Here is a 19278-nt window from a genome sequence, read left to right on the forward strand (position 1 = left end):
TCTGGCGGGTTATTTTTTTATTATTTTTCTTTCGGTAGATATTTTTTAGGGTACACCAAAGGGGTTTTGATTATTTGAATTAGGAGTTTTCATGTCCATTTTTCATCCAATGGAACGCAATGTTAAAAAAATAATCACACAATGCGAAATTTCATCTTGTGATTTATTAACACTGAAACCAAATTAAATTCATATTTTAACATTGAAATGTAGTATGAAGAGCTTCCTTTTCGCTGTAATCGTCAGGGTTCTGTTGACTTGTCAATATATCAGAACAGAGATCGGTTCCTTGACAAGGCAAAAGTTCTGTGCAACAAACACATCTTCTACTAAAAATTTGTTTTCCTTTGCGAGAACAAATCAAATCCTGAAGAAAGTCTGATGACATAAGTGCAGTGAACAGAACTGGGATTGGACCATTGTAGATTTTTTCCAACCGTATTCATAGGGTGAACCTATTGGCGGCTTTTCTTGATGTGATGTCATGTATATGTTTGTTTGTATGTTGGCTCTTAGAACGTGTTGTTTGAATGACGATTCATTCAGTGGAAGACGAACAATAGCAGCCTATGCTAGTTGCAAGTCTAACACGTAACTTGTACAAATCGTGGTGACTTGACTTATATTTGCCTTTTGGGTCATACAACTTAGATACAAGTTTTCTTGCAACACAGATAGAGTAGTCAATATCTGAGTTACTCAGTTGTGATAGACCCGCCAGTTCTGCGGATGAAGACTTCAAAAGCTTAAAAACAGACTTTTTCCCAATGCCAAAGACTTGATGTGGTGTCACAACCAGTAAGAGCATGAGCTGCTGGTAGAATGTTTGTTAGGGAACTACACAACTCATGCACGGGGATGTATCGCCTACCATCCTTACCACTAGTGACAGAACCCATGAATAGCCATAGCTGATCTGTGTTAAGCATTCGAGGAAAGTAATGAACAGAGAGAACTAAAACATCAGTGTCAGAACGTTTGACAATCGTTCTTCCTATTAACATCACACTTCTTAAATTGTTCGTCTTCATGGAGAACATGTAAAACGAATATTGTGTCGGTTCCTCCTGTGTGTTGAACAAGCTTGCACAGTCAGTTATTTGATCGTAATTTTTTTTTTTTACGATTTCCGGATTTTGGAAAGTCCCTGCTAGATATAATGTTTGTCCGACAGGCAGTGGATTACTGGCACAATAAAATTTCGATATAAATTCCCCGATGAAGCAGATCAAAACCTGTTTATTCCTATAGTTCGCCAGGATTTTTTTCCAGCCTGGGATACTGCTTCCTTCATTTACATGATATACCTCGTGTACACCAGCTGCTTGAGACCGACACACTCCATTGAATAAACAGCTTTTTAACGTATAGCTAAGAACCCATCATTAAAACGTGCTTCAACTTCTGCTGGGAGATTGAGCATATCAAGAAGGTATACAGGAGTCCATCTAGAATAAATATTCCTGTTGGTCTCAAAACATAATGGGAGCATAGCGTGGACTGAACGCAAATGTAGTGGCCATATACCACTTCTCTCTGCTCGAATGTCTTGTAGCATGCTACTCACAGAATTCAGAAACATGTCCCAAAACCTGACTGTAAGGAACACATCACAGCTCCATTCCTGAAATGCTTTCATTAGAGTCGCTAGATGCATGTCAACCAAAGAGTTAAGGGTATATCCTGATTCCATGAGGACATATCACCAGAAAATGTGGAATATGTCAAAGAGACAACAACCCGATCAAAGAGCAGATAAAAGCCGAAGGTCCCCAATGGGTCTTCAACGCAGCGAGAAAATTCCACATCCGGGGGTGGTCCTCAGCTGGCTCCTAAATAAATATGTGTACTAGTTCATTGAAAATGAACGTCATACTAAACTCCAAAACATATGAATGAACTAAAATTAAAAAAACATAATTTCTTGTTTTTACAGCAAAAAAAAAAAATCTTCAATTCAATGTTGAGTCGAGATATAATTGTTCCAACTTTTTAATACCTTTTGAGTTTTTGCGTTCTTTTCCAGTCTGTTGGTATCTGGTCTTCCCCCACGTGACTCTGATTGACACTGTTATACCATTAATATTCTTTTTCGTTCGGTCCTGCTACTGTATCTTCTTTTAGTTTTAAGCAAGTCAATTTGTTTTCCATATATACATGTACATTACGCATGTTCAATGTTGGTGTATTTTTACTTGATAACGCAGAAAAAAAAGGATGACGAGACATCACTGGAGATATGGCAAGATAAAGGAAAATGGAAAACCGATAGAAAATGCTTCAAGTCTGTCTATACTTCCCCGTGTTAATTGAGCCAAAAAAAAAACACTATTAAATAGAATAAAGAAATTTGATTTTCAAAAAAAATAGTGTTTTCCTTTCTCTCATTTGAGCGAAAACATTGTGAAAATAAATCTTACCTAAGCAAAGTTTCGTCTGATCTGAAATAAAGTTGTAAGGCAGCATGTGTCTAAAAGCCCCTTCATTTTGTGAGGTACGATACTAAAAATGAAAATTGGAATCAAATTACATGTGTATACTGATCGAATGCTAAGACTGTATAAATAAGAACATTTGGTTTTCAAATTAAGGGCCTTTCATGAGCAGCATGACATTTATACACAAAACAATTATGCACTTAATTTATACTGAATACTAATAATTAAAGAGTGCTACATATGTGTACAGGAAGTTTAATTACATTTTTATAGGAAATACAGAGTGCCATTAATTACTTTTTATTCGCTGTTTAATAAAAGCAACAACTCTTTAACTATATAATGGGGGGAAAAAATGATTTCCTGACGTCTAAACATATAGATCTTTCAATATTCTGCTTAAAATCTGTGCCACAGCCCATCATTAATAATGTCTGTGCAATCGCCTTATAATAATGCATAAGTCCGATGCATAAGTAAAAAATAAATTATCCAAATGAATCCCCTTACCACTGAGTCATTGTGAATTTTCATAAAAAGTAACAGACAGCTAAAGGTAGTTTTTAAAACGCACCTATGTTTTGAATAGAAAAGGGGATTTCCAACGGATATTTAGTTTCACTTTCGTTACGGTGCATTTCTGTTTTATTAGAATGAGTTGTGCAATTACAAGTGATCATTTCCTGTATTTTGTGAGGTAGAATACTGATTTTAATCAAAGCTTGAAAAGAATTACATGCATTACGTATTTCTTACTATGCAGGTCCGGTATTCGTTTATCCACCCCTCCTCGGTAGAAACACAAATAATACACTCATTCTCAGGAAATCGGGTCCAATACTTCATTTGTTGTCCCTGTAGAAATTTAAGCCTTGTCTGCTTTAAAATGTAAAAACAAAATGTTTTTGAAAATGCAAGGAGATATCTAGACTAGCTAAAACTAACCTAATTGCCAAGTAGAAGAATATCAAAACTTCTCCAGCCTCACACAAAAAAATGTATTATTTTGATAAAAAAAAAGAAGGTCCCTGATGGTATAGGTATTTTTCTATTGAGTATTCGACTTAGGAAGCTTGCAAAACATGTACTTGTGTTGCATTTTCAGATGTATCACCATTCTGCCAGTACATACTTATATAATTTTAAGTTGTTTGTCATATAAAAAAAAATCACAGTTTTGAGATTATATAGGCTATGTCACTATTTCTTTGACCAGATACGTTACCAACTTTTAATTAGACTCTTCATTTATCTAAAGGTCAATGCACACAACAAAAATAAAATACCACATAACAACTGTGACATATACCTTCAAAACACACATGACTTAAAAACAAGAGGCTGTCAGAGAGACCGCAAACCGGATTTTCCTGCAGAGGTCGAACCCTGAACAGTTGAGCAAGTATGGACACTACATTTAAACTTAAAACAGCTCTGAATTTGGATTGTGATTGAATATTTGACACATCATAGGTTTGTGACATCAAATGAATGTAGCCAAAGAACTGATATATTTGAAATTGGACATTTAAATACCTATTATGGTCCAATATCCAAAATCTAAGTACATATTAGAATCAGCATATCAAAGAACCCCAAGAATTTAATTTTTGATGAAATCAGACAAAAGTTTAATCTAGGACCCTTTGGACCTCAATGTGGACCAATTTGATAAAGGAGCCCACAATCCAAAATCTCTCAATACATGGTTAGATTCAGCATTTCAAAGAACCCCATGAATTAAATTTTTGTTGAATCAAACAAAGTTTAATTTTGGACCCTGATTTGGATCAACTTGAAACCTGGGCCTATAATAACAACAACCAGTGATGACTAAGTTCTCTAAAATTAGATATGATTTAACACTCAAACATTGTTAGAATCAGAATATCAAAGAACCAAAGAATTCAATTTTTGATGAAATTAAACAAAAGTTTAATTTAGGACCCTTTGGACCTCAATGTGGTATTATCTTATTAATAATGAAAAGCTCGACCGTTTACAAGTTCTTAAACAGGAGGGGGTGGGGTGACTCAAGGGGACTCACCTTATATTTCATTTGATTTGTTTTATTGTCCCATACAAGAATATATATCGTTTCGGGGTGGGGATCTTGACCATTTACAAGTTTTCAAAAAGAAGGGGGGTGGGGATCTTGACCATTTACAAGTTTTCAAAAAGAAGGGGGGTGGGGGTTACCCCAGGGGACTTTCCCTCAATTTCATTTGATTTGTTTTATTGTCCCATTCAAAAATATATATGGTTTAGGGTTGGGGATCTCGACCGTTTACAAGTTATCAAAAAGAAGGGGGGTGGGGGTTACCCCCATGGACTTTCCCTATATTTCATTTGATTTGTTTTATTGTCCCATACAAGAATATATATGGATTAGGGGTGGGGATCTCGACCGTTTACAAGTTGTCAAACAGGAGGGGGTGGGGTGACCCCAGGGGACTCGCCTTTTATTTCACTTGATTTGTTTTATTGTCCCATACAAGAATATATATGGTTTCGGGGTGGGTATCTTGACTGTTTACAAGTTTTCAAAAAAAAGGGGGGTGGGGGTGACCACCCTGGACTTCCCCTATATTTCATTTGATTTGTTTTATTGTCCCATACAAGAATATATATGGTTTAGGGGTAAGGATCTCGACCGTTTACAAGTTCTCAAACAGGAGGGGGATGGGGGTGACCCAAGGGGACTCGCCTTATATTTCACTTGATTTGTTTTATTGTCCCATACAAGAAAATATATGGTTTCGGGGTGGGGATCTTGACCGTTAACCAGTTTTCAAAAAAAAGGGGGTGGAGGTTACCCCCATGGACTTCTTCTATATTTCATTTGATTTGATATATTGTCCCATACAAGAATATATATGGATTCGGGGTGGGGATCTTGACCGTTTACAAGTTCTCAAAAAGAAGGGGGTGGGGGTGACCCCCATGGACTTCCCCTATATTTTTATGTGATTTGTGTTATTGTCCCATACAAGAATATATATGGTTTAAGGGTGGGGATCTCGACCGTTTACAAGTTTTCAAAAAGAAGAGGGGGTGGGGGTGACCCCAGGGGACTCGCCTTATATTTCATTTGATTTGTTTTAATGTCCCATTCAAGAATATATATGGTTCAGGGGTGGGGATCTCGACCGTTTACAAGTTATCAAAAAGAAGGGGCTGGGGGTTACCCCCATGGACTTCCCCAATATTTCATTTGATTTGTTTTATTGACCCATACAAGAATATATATGGTTTCAGGGTGGGGATCTTGACCGTTTACAAGTTTTCAAAAAGAAGAGGGGGTGGGGGTTTCCCCCCTGGACTTCCCCTATATTTCATTTGATAAGTGTTATTGTCCCATACAAGAATATATATGGTTTAGGGGTAGGGATCTCGACCGTTTACAAGTTCTCAAACAGGATGGGGTGGGGGTGACCCCAGGGGACTCGCCTTATATTTCATTTGATTTGTCTGATTGTCCCATACAAGAATATATATGGTTTCAGGGTAGGGATCTTGACCGTTTACAAGTTTTCAAAAAGAAGGGGGATGGGGGTGGTCCCGGGAACTCCCCCAATATTTCGTTTGATTTGTTTTATTGTCCCATACAAGAATATATATGGTTAAGGGGTGGGGATCTCGACCGTTTACAAGATAAAAGCACATTCTCAAATTGAAGGGGGGTGGGATAAGAATATATATGGTTTAGGTAGACTTAATTATCTACAAAATGTCTAATAATGAACAGTAAATTTCAAACTTCATTTATACAGTCCTACTAGTAAGTTTCAAACTTTATATATACAGTCCTACAGATCTTATCAGGAAACAGAAAATTTTCAAATAAATCTGTCACTCCAATGATTATCATATGCTAAAATATTTCCAAGATCTAATTAATAATGAAAATAAATCATTATCATATGCTGAAATATTTATAATATCTAATTGAACAGAACTATGGTTGTTTAACATAGTACTCTAACATAATTAATAATGTAATAATCTTCAAAATGTCTAATGATATAGCTTATAATCATTACCACTTAGGAAATAGATAATTTTCAAATAAATCTGTCACTCCAATTTTTATTCTGAGATAAGACAAATCATAACATGATAACAACAGTAAAATATTTAAAAATTCTACTTTTGGATATTAAAAATGGCGATAACTCACAAAGGAGATAAACTAAAATCTTGAAAATTAACAGAGACCTTCATTAAGTCCCAGGAAACAACATATTTAAATTTGAAAAAAAATTGTTAAAGCGTTTTCATGTTATTGTGCTGACACTGTTTGGCAGCCGCCCGTAGAAACGCCCAGCCGCCCGCCGTATATCACCATTTTAATAACCGATATTTCCTTCGAAAATCCGGATAAAAATAGTTATAAAGAAATTTTTGACGACTCCTGACTAATCAATTGAACAGATATAATCAACTACATACTATCTATGCAAAAAAACTTGTTAATTTCTGTTCAAAGGGTAATTACTCAATCACATAATATGTATTTTTTCTAATTACTGAAAGGGTCCAACATTCGAAAAGGGGAAAAGCTAAAGTGGTGAAAATTTCGTGAAAGCGTTTTCCTGTAAATGATCGGACACTGTTTGGCAGTCGACTGCCTCCCGCCCGCCCGCTGTACATCCCCAAATCAATAACTGATTTTCCTTCGAAAATCTGGTTAAAACTAAGTTCAAGGACATATCTATCTAATGAAAAAGAGCAAACTCCTATACTGAAATATATCCCCTACAAACACCAATAGAAACAACTTATTGTAACTCATACTTCTATATGCTCAGTCTATATTTTTAGCAGCTTTAACCTTGATTTCGGAATCAAAAATCAATAGGACGCTTCCCATTCTATACAACTTTCATCTATACAATGAAAGTTTCAAATTTAAACCAACAATAGTAGTTACACAAAATGTATATACTTACCATTCGCCTTTGAAACCACACTTTTCCGTGAGTTTCTATTCTAACTACAGAGTGACTGTAGACTGTTTTATTGGCCCTCAAATCAATACACTTATATCTTTAATATGTACAGGTTTCATTTCAACATGTTCAATCCAGCAAGGGAACAAAACAAAACTCCGATACTTAGAAATATCATATTATAAAGAACTCTCTCATCATAATGTGAACACACAATTCAGCTTATTTACTCTTTACTCTGCAGATAACAAGTAAACAATAACATATGATACAGACAAAGAATGCTCACAGTTACTTAAACAAGACTCAAACACTTACCATGCTGATACGAAATCATACTGTCTTTCACTACAAACCTTTTAGTTGCATTAAAAAAAATGGTTTACGGAGGAAAGTGATTTAAATACTTATTCAACTGTATTTGTCATTATTGAAGCGCAAAAGGTAGTCTAAAGATGTGATGATACCAATTATCCCTTCCTTAGTCTTAGTGGTAATTTTTTTTCACTAGCATTTACGTCGAAATGTAGAAAGGACGAGTTTGTTCAACAGAATGAACGAAATAAGAGTCCAGTACTATAACTGTTTATAAAGTTGAACGGCTCTCTAGAAATTTTAACACCTTATGATTTTAATATCAATGATGTTGTAAATGTACGAAATTGTGTATACGATTACCAGTAAACAATATTATACTATAACGTTTGAACATTATAAAGAAAGGATTTGATATGTCACTCACGACAAAACATCATCACGTGAACATAAAATTAAACCATTGGCTTTTCTATGGAAAAAAGATTGTTTCAAAGAAGAATTTAGGAAGTACAAAACACTACATATATACGTCATATCAAAAATATTTCCGACTTTGTATGGTTACAGAGGAGTTGCGGCTCAATGAAAGCGGTCTCTTCCTTTGGTAGTATAGAAGATTCATAACGTTTATTTGAGGCAAACTAAAGTGAGAGAATGGAAACGAAAAAAATCAGCAATATTTCCATTTGTAAAGGAGCATATTAACTCAAGAACGATAAAAGTGACGTCACCGAAATTACAAATCTTGATCTCTGCTTTGTTGTTATAAGCAGTGTGTATATTAATAAGTTTCGTACATTTGATAGAGGCAAATTAAAGTGAGCTTCCTCATTGGGTTTTTGATTATGTGATTACTTGACCGCTTTTATAGTGATTATTTGATTATCAGACCAAATATTTCATAATTTATTATTTGATCATTTGTTCATCTGGGACTGTATTTTTGATTATTTGATTATCTAGTTTAAAAAAATAATTAATGATTTAATTTATGTGATCATATTGGCAAAAAAAAATGTGATAATGCGATTACTTGGACACACCCATGAGGGGCCTCTAAAGTAAGAGAACTGAAACCAATTCGGAACTTACGGAATTTCGGACGTACACACAGCAAGGGTTAAAGTTATCGTCCCCTCTAACAACGTCGATCGAGGTTTACTCTGAAGTTTTGTTCAATGCCACGTCGGATCGTCAATGATTACATACAGTGGAATAATATTTACTGTTTTAAATACATGTACCTCTTAATTCTATAAAACATACAAATAGTTAATAAAACATTATAATACAATACAAGAGTCACTATAAAAAATGTATATACATTATCTACACTATTTAATTGGCAATATAAATACATCTTCTTTTCATCATAATGTCATTGCAGATTTTGGCAGTATAAAAAGAACATATTTTCATCTGTGAATAAAAATATAAATATATCATCATCAGACAAATGCATTAAATAAACATTTTCTTGATAAAACAAATAACAAGGCTAATCTTCATACACTGGACAATTCAATGAGACATGTTTTTACATCTTCAATGAAAAGATTTTCATTACAAGTGATGTTAAAAAAATTCTATTTTCAACTTTAAAAAGACCTTCATAGCTTCTAGTCTCAATTTTCAATGGAGCAGTATCATAACAAATACAGATATTAAATATAACGAATTTCATCCATCCTTGCACACAACTAACATACTGATTGGAATTGATTAATCACAGCACTATCATAAGGAGACAAGTCAGTCCACATGTTCAACTTCTATATAAAGAAGGATAACTCTAATAGTTCTTATAAATATACTTGGCTTTTACAATATTATAATTATAATCTCCGATGCAAATAAAAAATGAGACATATAAAAATACACATATCTGACTACACTTAAAACAAAAAGGAATTCACATAAGAAACAGGTGGGCATAATAATCTAGACTATTGAGCATTTGTAGCTGTACACTTTTGTGAACAGAACGAATGGAAATGCATATTTCATATTTCAATTTGTAATAAATGATAAAATTGTGATAAATAATAAAAAAAAGCACACAATATAAACAATACAGATATAACTTCATACATGTGTAAATCTTAAAATTGCAATGGTCTTCTAAATTTTTTTTTTTTGAATAATAAAAGTTAAAAAACACTTTCTAGATTCAAATGACATTTGACAAACACAATTAAAGACATAACATTAACCACTTTCTTTCTCGGTTTACAATTTGTAAATTGAAATTTCCCGATAACAACGCCTTCACTTATACTATAGTAAAAGCATATGCATTCACGGTGAACGTAAGAAGTATCCCGAACTCATATACAGACAACCCACTTCTTGTAGTATTGCTAAATCTGTTCTATAATTATTGGAGTGTGAACAAGTTCTGGTCATCAACATTGCACTCTGTGTATATGATGTTAGTCTGGTTTAGGGATGGACCATTTCTGTCAACTGTTCTGCTTGGTTGAATACCCAGAGGAGAGGATTCCATCATATGCACATTTTCCTTTTTGTCGCTATCTTGTCCTAATCTGTATTTTAAGCAGGATTGGTAGGTTGACTGTATAATACTTAAGCAACGATGACGATAGACATAGATCAAATAGATGGCAATTGAAATAAAGAGTATGTCTACAAGTGTCCAAGCTAAATAATAATCCCATCGACATACTTCAATTGTTCTAACTTGTTCTGTAATATTACCAAATGGATAAGAAGTGTTGAATTTGCTGTTACAGACGGGATATTGAAGTAACCAATAAAACATTGAATTTGAGTCAACGTTCACATTTTCCTGCTTTTGAAATATGTTGTCATCACGCAAATAAACAGAAATATAATTAGTTTTCTGCTCTTCACAAAATTCAACCAGACGGCAATTTCTGTCATACAAACAATGATAATGATTTTTGTTTCCCGGACATTTCTCTTTAGCTTTAACTTCCCAGTCCTTTTGAAAACGTGGACATTCAATTTCTTTCGTTGTATGAGGGGCGTCTACCGCTATAATAGATAGCGTAATTGTAACTGGTAAAAATCTGGAAATAAAAAAAAATATATATCAAAGTGATCACGTGGCTCGCTTATTCATGTAAATCCTGTATGAAGAAAATGCAATTCGACTACTTATGAACTCTGAAAATGAGTGTATAAATGCGGAATACAAATACAAGTTACCGTTTGTAACACCTCAGTATAGAGAAGAAGACAGAAATCAGAAAGGGTAATGAACGTCAGAGCAATTTTGTACTAATATGTATGGACAAAATCATTTCAGTCTGTCTTAAATGGAGCAAAGGTTTTTCCATTGGTTTATATTTTATTACAGGGCAAACCCAAAAGACACGATAGACGGTATAATCAAAATTTCCATATGGTATAATAAAACGTATACATGGTATATCACATAAATAAAATCACTTCATTAATTGAATAATATGAGAGTATGTACGCATGTGTTCAGGAAGCTCAATACTGATCTTTCTAGTAACAAAAAGGATATATGCAAGTCCAAGACCGAGTTATTTTTTAATCCTCCCGCCTTGTTCCTACATTATGTAGTTTGATACTGAATATTCACTATCCATTCAAGTAGTCTCCAGTACGATACATTTACGAGAAATAAAAAATCTGTTTAATTCACGACATAAATTGTAGATTGACTAATTGATTGGGTGTTGCTTCCTTCACGACAAGTGACAAACATTCCATGCATATTCAAGAGGAGAACAATCAACAAATCATAAAAAAAGTAAGTCGATCGGGATGATGGATAGGATATTTGGACCACAGAGACTCGGAGAGCAGATTTAAAAATTTTAATCGATGTTGTTTTAAATTTATTTCGTAATTCCTGTCCTCTCTACTAGGATTTTTTAGTATACGAATATCGATATGGATAGTAAACTGAACATTGCTAGAAAACTATGAAATATTGATACCAACGTTAAATGCGTTAATAAAGTAACCAGACTCAAGCTAGCGACCAATCAAGCTAGCGACCCATTCTATCGACCACTTAAGTTAGCAATGAGAATCAACTTGTCAAAGAATCATAATGCGGTATGTGTGAAAACCACAAAATCCCATCATGAAAAAACGTTCAGTGAAAAAGAAATTCTAGCTACCAGTACGGTATATATTGCTTTTTAACGTTTGAATGACCAGATATGTCCAGCATTTGAAGTGAAAGTGGAACACATCAACACCAATGGCGTCTGTATCTGAATGCACTGACTAGCTTGCTTGCTAAATGCCGGCATATTGAATTAATGAATAAAGAAATATATAGTTTCTATAAAAAAAAAAAACGTGCCAGCAATTCGAAAAAAGTCTAAACATCTTAATAAAGCCCGTGTCAGATGAATGATGTTTGATGAAATTCGGTATATGTCTATTATTAATACTTTCGTGGTTAACGAACTACCGGGGGGGGGGGGGGGGGTATTTTTATTCAGCTGCATCCAAACACATACTCAATATTATCCTACATGTATTTTTATAAATGAAAGTGCGCCCCTCCCCGGATTTTACACCATCGGGTTGGAAAATAACCATATTTTAACATCTTCTTTACGTTTTCTGTGTTTTCCAAAATCATATTGTAAACTTGTATCAATTCTTGCAAATAAAATATTAAAGACGTCTATCTCCTAAGCATACAATGGCTATATAATAGCACATAGCGGATCAGACATGAGAATAAAAAGTAAACAAATTGAATTAAAAATAAATGGGGTATGTGTTCATGGGACACAGATGATGCCCCCGCTTGCATATAACGTTATAAAGGGACATTACCTAAGAACGGTAAAAGTGACTCTACCAGATTTGTACTTGATCTGAGTTTTGTTGTAATAAGCATTGTGTATAAGTTTCATAAAATTTGCTTGAGGCAAACTTAAGTTAGAAAACAAAAACGACAAATTCAGCAATTTTTCCATTTGTAAAGGGGCATAACTAAATAACAGTAAAAGTGAGGCCACCAAAATTCAAACTTGATCTGTGTTTTGTGGTAATAAGCATTACACATAAGTTTCATAACATTTGTTTGAGGCAAAATAAAGTTAGAGAACGGAAACGATAAATTCAGCAATTTTTCCATTTGTAAAGGGGCATAACTCTAGAATGGTAAAAGTGACGCTACCCAAATTCAAACTTGATCTGTGTTTTGTGGTAATAAGCATTGTGTTTAAGTTTGATAACATTTGGTTGAAGCAAACTAAAGTTAGAGAACGGAAACGAAAATTTCAGCAATTTTTCTATTTGTAAAGGGGCATAACTCTAGAACAGTAAAAGTGACGCCACCAAAATGCAAACTCGATCTGTGTTATGTGGTAATAAGCATTGTGTATAAGTTTCATAACATTTGGTTGAGGAAAACTAAAGTAAGAGAACGGAAACCAATTTTGGGACGTACGGACGGACGGACGTACAGACGGACAAGGGTAAAACTTAATGCATAAAAAACAAGAATATTTGTCCATGATGATTTGCTCGCACAATCATTTTCCATATTCAGTGAACCGTAAAACTTGTGTGAAAATGCTAATTTTGGCATTCAATTTTGAAAGATTACATTATAATGAACATGTGTACTAAGTTTCAAGTTGATCTGACAACAAGTTCATCTACAACTACATTCATTATTAACGTTAATCTAATGCAGTATGAATGGACTGACAGACGGATAAAGGAACGGAAGAACGGACGAACGGACGTATGAACAAACACACAGACCACTGTTATCATGCGCTTTACTATATCGTAGGTCGAGCATACAAAAATATATGTAAGTTGACTTAAACTTGTTCCTTAGTACAACGTATATGCTTTCAAATAAACGAAATAAGAAAAATACTATGTGCGATAGAATTACTGTATACTGGCTCTCAATACACTCAGCATCCTCAAATATCCTGTATTTTTTAGAAAAGGAACTTTTAATGTCTACTTTCAATACTCAAATTGAAAACATAAAGAAGAACAAGCTGTAAGAGTGTATTTCATGCCGATACCAAGTACTTTCAAATGGAATTACACGTGCACTTTTTTGTACGGCATGCATCCTTACTTGAAAGAAATGTATCGACAGGAAAAAAAGACTTCTGATTAAAAACAAAAGTACACTTTGAACAGCAATTTTGAACCCATACAATTCCCGAATGGGCCTAACTCCCAAAAAATCATTTCAGTGGGCCCTTCCCTAAGTTATTACCTTTCATTTGAGCCATGTCCGGTAAGGAACTTTGCCGTACGGAGCTGGCGAGGCTTACCGAAAGAGTGTAGGGTGGACACGTAATTACTTTTTTAACAGCAACTTTGAACCTCTACAATTCCCGAATGGGCCTACGTACGGCAAAGTTCCTAACCGGACATGGCTCAAATGAAAGGTAACAAGCATTCTGTGAGTATTGCATGGCAATACATAGTCCCCTACCGGTTAAAAATTCATTGTATTGGAACAAAATTCTAACTTGATCTATAACTTTTCATGGTGTAAACTATATAAGAAATATCAAGTCAATATGTTCAAGCATGACGAAAAACAGTGTTGAAAACTGATTATTTAAGTGAATTTTCTAAGTCCAAGGACCATAACTCTGCACAAAATCATCAGACCGGAACAAAATTCAAACTTGATCTGTAACTTGACATGATAAAACTATATACCAATTTTCAAATCAATATCTTCAAGCATGACGAAAAAAAGTGCGGAAAACTGATTATTTTTGTGAATTTACTAAGTCAAAGGACCATTACTCTGCACAAAATCATCAAACCGGAACAAAATTTGAACTTGATCTGTAACTTGTCATGATAAAACAATACACCAAATATCAAATCAATATCTTCAAGCATGAAGAAAAAAAGTGTGGAAAACTGATTTGCCGGACGGACGGATGGACAGACAGACAGACAGACAGAGTGCAAACCTAAAGTCCCCTTCGACTTCGTCGGTAGGGGACTAATAACTTAGGGAAGGACCCTATGAAATGATTTTTTGGGAGTTAGGCCCATTCGAGAATTGTAGGGGTTCAAAGTTGCTGTTCAAAGTGTACTTTTAATCAGAAGTCTTTTTTCCTGCAGATAAATTTCTTTCAAGTATGGGTGCATGCCGTACAAAATAGTGCACGTACAGCTTCATTTGAAAGTACTTGGTATCGGCATGAAATACACTCTTACAGCTTATTCATCTATATGTTTTCAATTTTAGTATAGGAAGTAGACAATTAACGTTCCTTTTCTAAAACATACAGGATATTTAAGGATGCTGAGTGTATGGAAAGCCAGTATATAGTAATTCTATCGCACATAGTATTTTTCTTATTTCGTTTATTTGAAAGCATATACGTTGTACTAAGGAACAAGTTTAAGTCAACTTACATTAAATATATATTTTTATGCTCGACCTACGATATAGTAAAGCGCATGATAACAGTGGTCTGTGTGTTCGTTCGTTTGAATGCCAAAATTAGCATTTTCACACAAGTTTTACGGTTCACTGAATATGGAAAATGATTGTGCGAGCAAATCATCATGGACAAATATTCTTGTTTTTTTTTAATTCAATTTGTTTACTTTTTATTCTCATGTCTGATCCGCCATGTACTATTATATAGCCATTGTTGCTAAGAGATAGACGTCTTTAATATTTTATTTGCAAGAATTGATACAAGTTTACAATATGATAGGTTTAGAGTTTAGAAAAACACAAAAACGTAAAGAAGACGTTAACATTTGGTTATTTTCCCAACTTGTCCCTTTCCCGATGGTGTAAAATTCGGGGAGGGAGCGCACTTTCATTTATATAAATACATGTATGATAATATTTAGTATGTGTTTGGATGCAGCGGAATAAAAATAGTTCGTTAACAAAGAATGTTTTAATAATAGACATATACCGAATTTCATCAAACATCATACATCTGACACGGGCTTTATTAAGATGTTTAGACTGTTTTCGAATTGCTGGTATGTTTTTTTTTTAATAGAAAGTATATATTTCTTTACTCATTAATTCAATATGCCAGCATTTAGCAAGCAAGCTAGTCAGTGTATTCAGCTACAGACGTCATTGGTGTTGATGTGTCCTACTTTCCCTTCAAATGCTGGACATATCTGGTCATTTAAACGTTAAAAAACAATATATACCATACTGGTAGCTAGAATTTCTTTTTCACTGAACGTTTTTTTATGATGGGATTTTGTGGTTTTCACACATACCGCATTATGATTCTTTGACAAGTTGATTCTCATTGCTAACTTTAGTGGTCGATAGAATTGGTCGCTAGCTTGATTGGTCGCTAGCTTGATTGGTCGCTGTAATTGGTCGCTAGCTTGAATCTGGTAATAAAACAATACAAAAAAGACAGGAATTACATTTTTTTTCTAAACATTTATTAAAATTTTTTAATCTGGTAACCGCCAGTCCCTAGTTGTCACAGTGATTTGGACTGCCTAGAAAAATTAGGGCAAATTGAATATGGATAGAAATCTACCCGCAACAGGTCACCTGCGGACCCCTCAGACATTTGTTGCAAGATTCTTTCCAAGTTCAAAGAGAGTGGTACCGGATTTATCTGGACGAACATGGCTGTGTATTTATACATCTCGCATTGTCAAACGAATGCCATACTTTACCTAGTGTTTTACTGCCGGACGGGATAAGTTAATTATAAAGGGATAATAAAGTCCAAATAGGGAGGCGTCACAGCAAAAATTAATAGCCTAGTATCAAGACGTCATAAATATTTGGATTAAGGGATGATATAGTTTCTATGATCTTCTATACTCTAGTCAAGCAGTAGAACCTTCCAGATAAACTAAATAGAAAAAGGAGGAGAGCACCTTAAATTGGGGGCCCTATTTGATTTACATTACAAGTGAAAAGGTAGACTTATAAATACCTTTATGAACGTAACGAAAACATGTAAAAGGAGTGTTTGTTTTTGCTTTCTAAAAATAGTAACGGGGTTTTCCATGTTCAATGTAGAATAAATGCCTATGAACAGTCGAAAATATATACTTAGACTGCACTATCTAACATGTATACCTCTGCCTGAGACCTCTGTACCGCCACACATTACCGACCCATACACATTTTTGAAACCGACCGCTGTGTGTAAACATGTAACTTGTAAGGGACACGTGTCAACTGCGATCACATTATTATAATAACTCGTTAAAAACTTACCCGTTATCTAATTGTGCGGTTGTCAGGTAAAGATATAACCCAATTGTTAACAAAATGAGTATATTATCCATTATGTCAAGGAATGATGTGGTTGTATTTTCTCAAAATAGTCTTTTTAATGAATCATGATTAGTCATGTGATAGCACTTAAGCAGTTTCATTGGTTGCCTATTTTAAGAATAGAATAGAATACAATACAATACAATACAATACAATACAATACAATACAATACAATACAATACAATACAATACAATACAATATTTTTATTTTTCCAAATTAAAGTGCCCATTAAGAGCATATTAACATTAATAACAACATGACATAGACATTACAGAGTGATTAAAGAAACATAAAATAATAGTTCAAATTTATGCATGAGGAAAGGGTCAGTGGTCAAGGGGAGATAATTTTGCTATCTATTAGAGTATTTTTAAAACTAATTTTCTGATTTTCTAAGTTGCAGGCCTTTATCAAGGTATGCACATACAATAGATAAAAAACTGCTATCTTCATTACTCATGATCCATGTAAAAAGATCATTTCTGTTTAAATTAACTAAACTGGGGTATTTTTTGATATAATCAGTCATATATCTCTTCTGAGGTTATTGTAAAGAGGGCATTCCAGAAGAAAGTGCATTTCATTTTCAATAGAATTTGAATTACAATATAAACATATCCTCTCATGTCGAGGTAATATTTCATATTTACCACATACATTGATAAAACGTTCATGTCTGCCAGTTTCTATTCTTAAACAGTGATTGCTGAGTCTGTATTTTGTTAAAAAATGTATTTGGGGGTGCTTTAAATCTAAATAATTTTCATAGTCAAATGACCTCTTGAATGAAAAATAGAATAGAATATTTTTATTTCCCAAATTACAGGGCCCATAGAGGGCATAAAATCAGATACAATTGATTTACATAATTGGTAACAACAACAATAATAGTCACTTGTAAATATATATTTAGTATATTAGCATTGGTCAGAATCAGAGCCAAAAACCACATATATATTGTGAATAAAAGAATAAAATTACATTATATGCATTCATTCTCAAATCATTTAATTGACTTAGTGTCAATATTCATACCTGATCTTCTTAATTCAAAACAGTCACAAATATAACAGCCCAGTTTTTCCATAAGAGTTACATTTTCTTGGGTCAAGAGCCATAAAAATTTAGAAGATTTATTTAAATTTTTAAAATTATAACAATTGTTAGAAATATATTGAAAAAAATCTTCCCTTTGAATATCATAAAGAGGGCATTCTAACAAAAAATGAAGCTCGTCTTCAACTTTACCAAGTGAGCAATTTGAACAAAGACGCTCAGATCTTTCTATATATTTTTTTGAATATCTGTCTGTCTCAATTTTTAAAGAGTGAGCGCTTATTTTTAATTTACAAATTGACTGTCTTTTTTTAAAATCCTGTAGTTCTAAATATTTTTCTTTTTTAAAACAATTTTTTATAGAAAAATAAGTACCAAGCTTCCCTTTTTCAGAGTTAATTGTTTGATACTTCAGTCTATTCCAAAATGTTAAATAACTTTCACATAGTTTATTTTTTATCTAACATAAAGAACCAATTGATTGGTCAAAATTTGGCAATTCAATCTCTCTCTGAATATAATCTATACTAGAGTACCATGTATTTGCATTAGAAATATGTAATTGTTTACAACATATGAATGCATCAAATAATAATCCTTCTTTCAAACCTTCCAGTCTATAACAATATTAGCACTGACTATTGAGAAAATCGGTTGTTGAGGTGTTTCTTTTTTCAAAATTCGCCGTTGCAAAATTAAACTGAACGTTGTGTCCATTTAGTGGAGTAATTATACGAAACTTTAAAAAGAAGAAATAATTATCACGTATATATTCTTCTTCTTTTATAATTAAATGTTTCGTTTAGTTTATACATATATTTGTACGTTTAAAAAAAGCTGATGATTTATTATTAAAAGAGGCTTTCAACCTTTCAAAGTTTCCACATGATGAGCAGAAAAAGCTCGAGAGAAAAAGAGCTGGTATACAAGTATTCAAACTTTATTTAAATACTTTAGCATCAATGAAAATTATGCACTTAATTTAAAAACAAAGTTAAAAAAAAACTATTTATGCAAGAAGATGCAATCAAAATATGATTTAATATGGCATACTGAGCTTAATAATGATTTCAGAGGCAATAAACTATATGGGAACAAGCTGACAACTTACAGGCTTTTTAAAAGCAGATTTTGCTTAGAAAATTACTTTTTACAGGGAAATTTTAAATACAGAAATAACTTAACAAAATTCCGTATCAGTGCTCACGATTTGGAGATTGAGAGGGGAAGGTACAAAAATC

General features: G+C 33.6%; 1 long non-coding RNA gene across 1 annotated transcript; it reads right to left on the reverse strand.

The window, feature by feature from the left end:
- Positions 1 to 7606: 7606 nt before the first annotated feature.
- Positions 7607 to 17048, reverse strand: LOC127725472 (uncharacterized). The gene is made up of 2 exons (XR_007993014.1): positions 16920 to 17048; positions 7607 to 10761 (listed from the first exon to the last, which is right to left on the reverse strand). It is a non-coding gene; the product is annotated as an uncharacterized LOC127725472 (long non-coding RNA).
- Between the last annotated feature and the right edge of the window lie 2230 nt (positions 17049 to 19278).

This window comes from Mytilus californianus, unplaced genomic scaffold (assembly GCF_021869535.1).
Source record: "Mytilus californianus isolate M0D057914Y unplaced genomic scaffold, xbMytCali1.0.p SCAF_15, whole genome shotgun sequence".
In the NCBI taxonomy this organism is placed as follows: domain Eukaryota; kingdom Metazoa; phylum Mollusca; class Bivalvia; order Mytilida; family Mytilidae; genus Mytilus; species Mytilus californianus.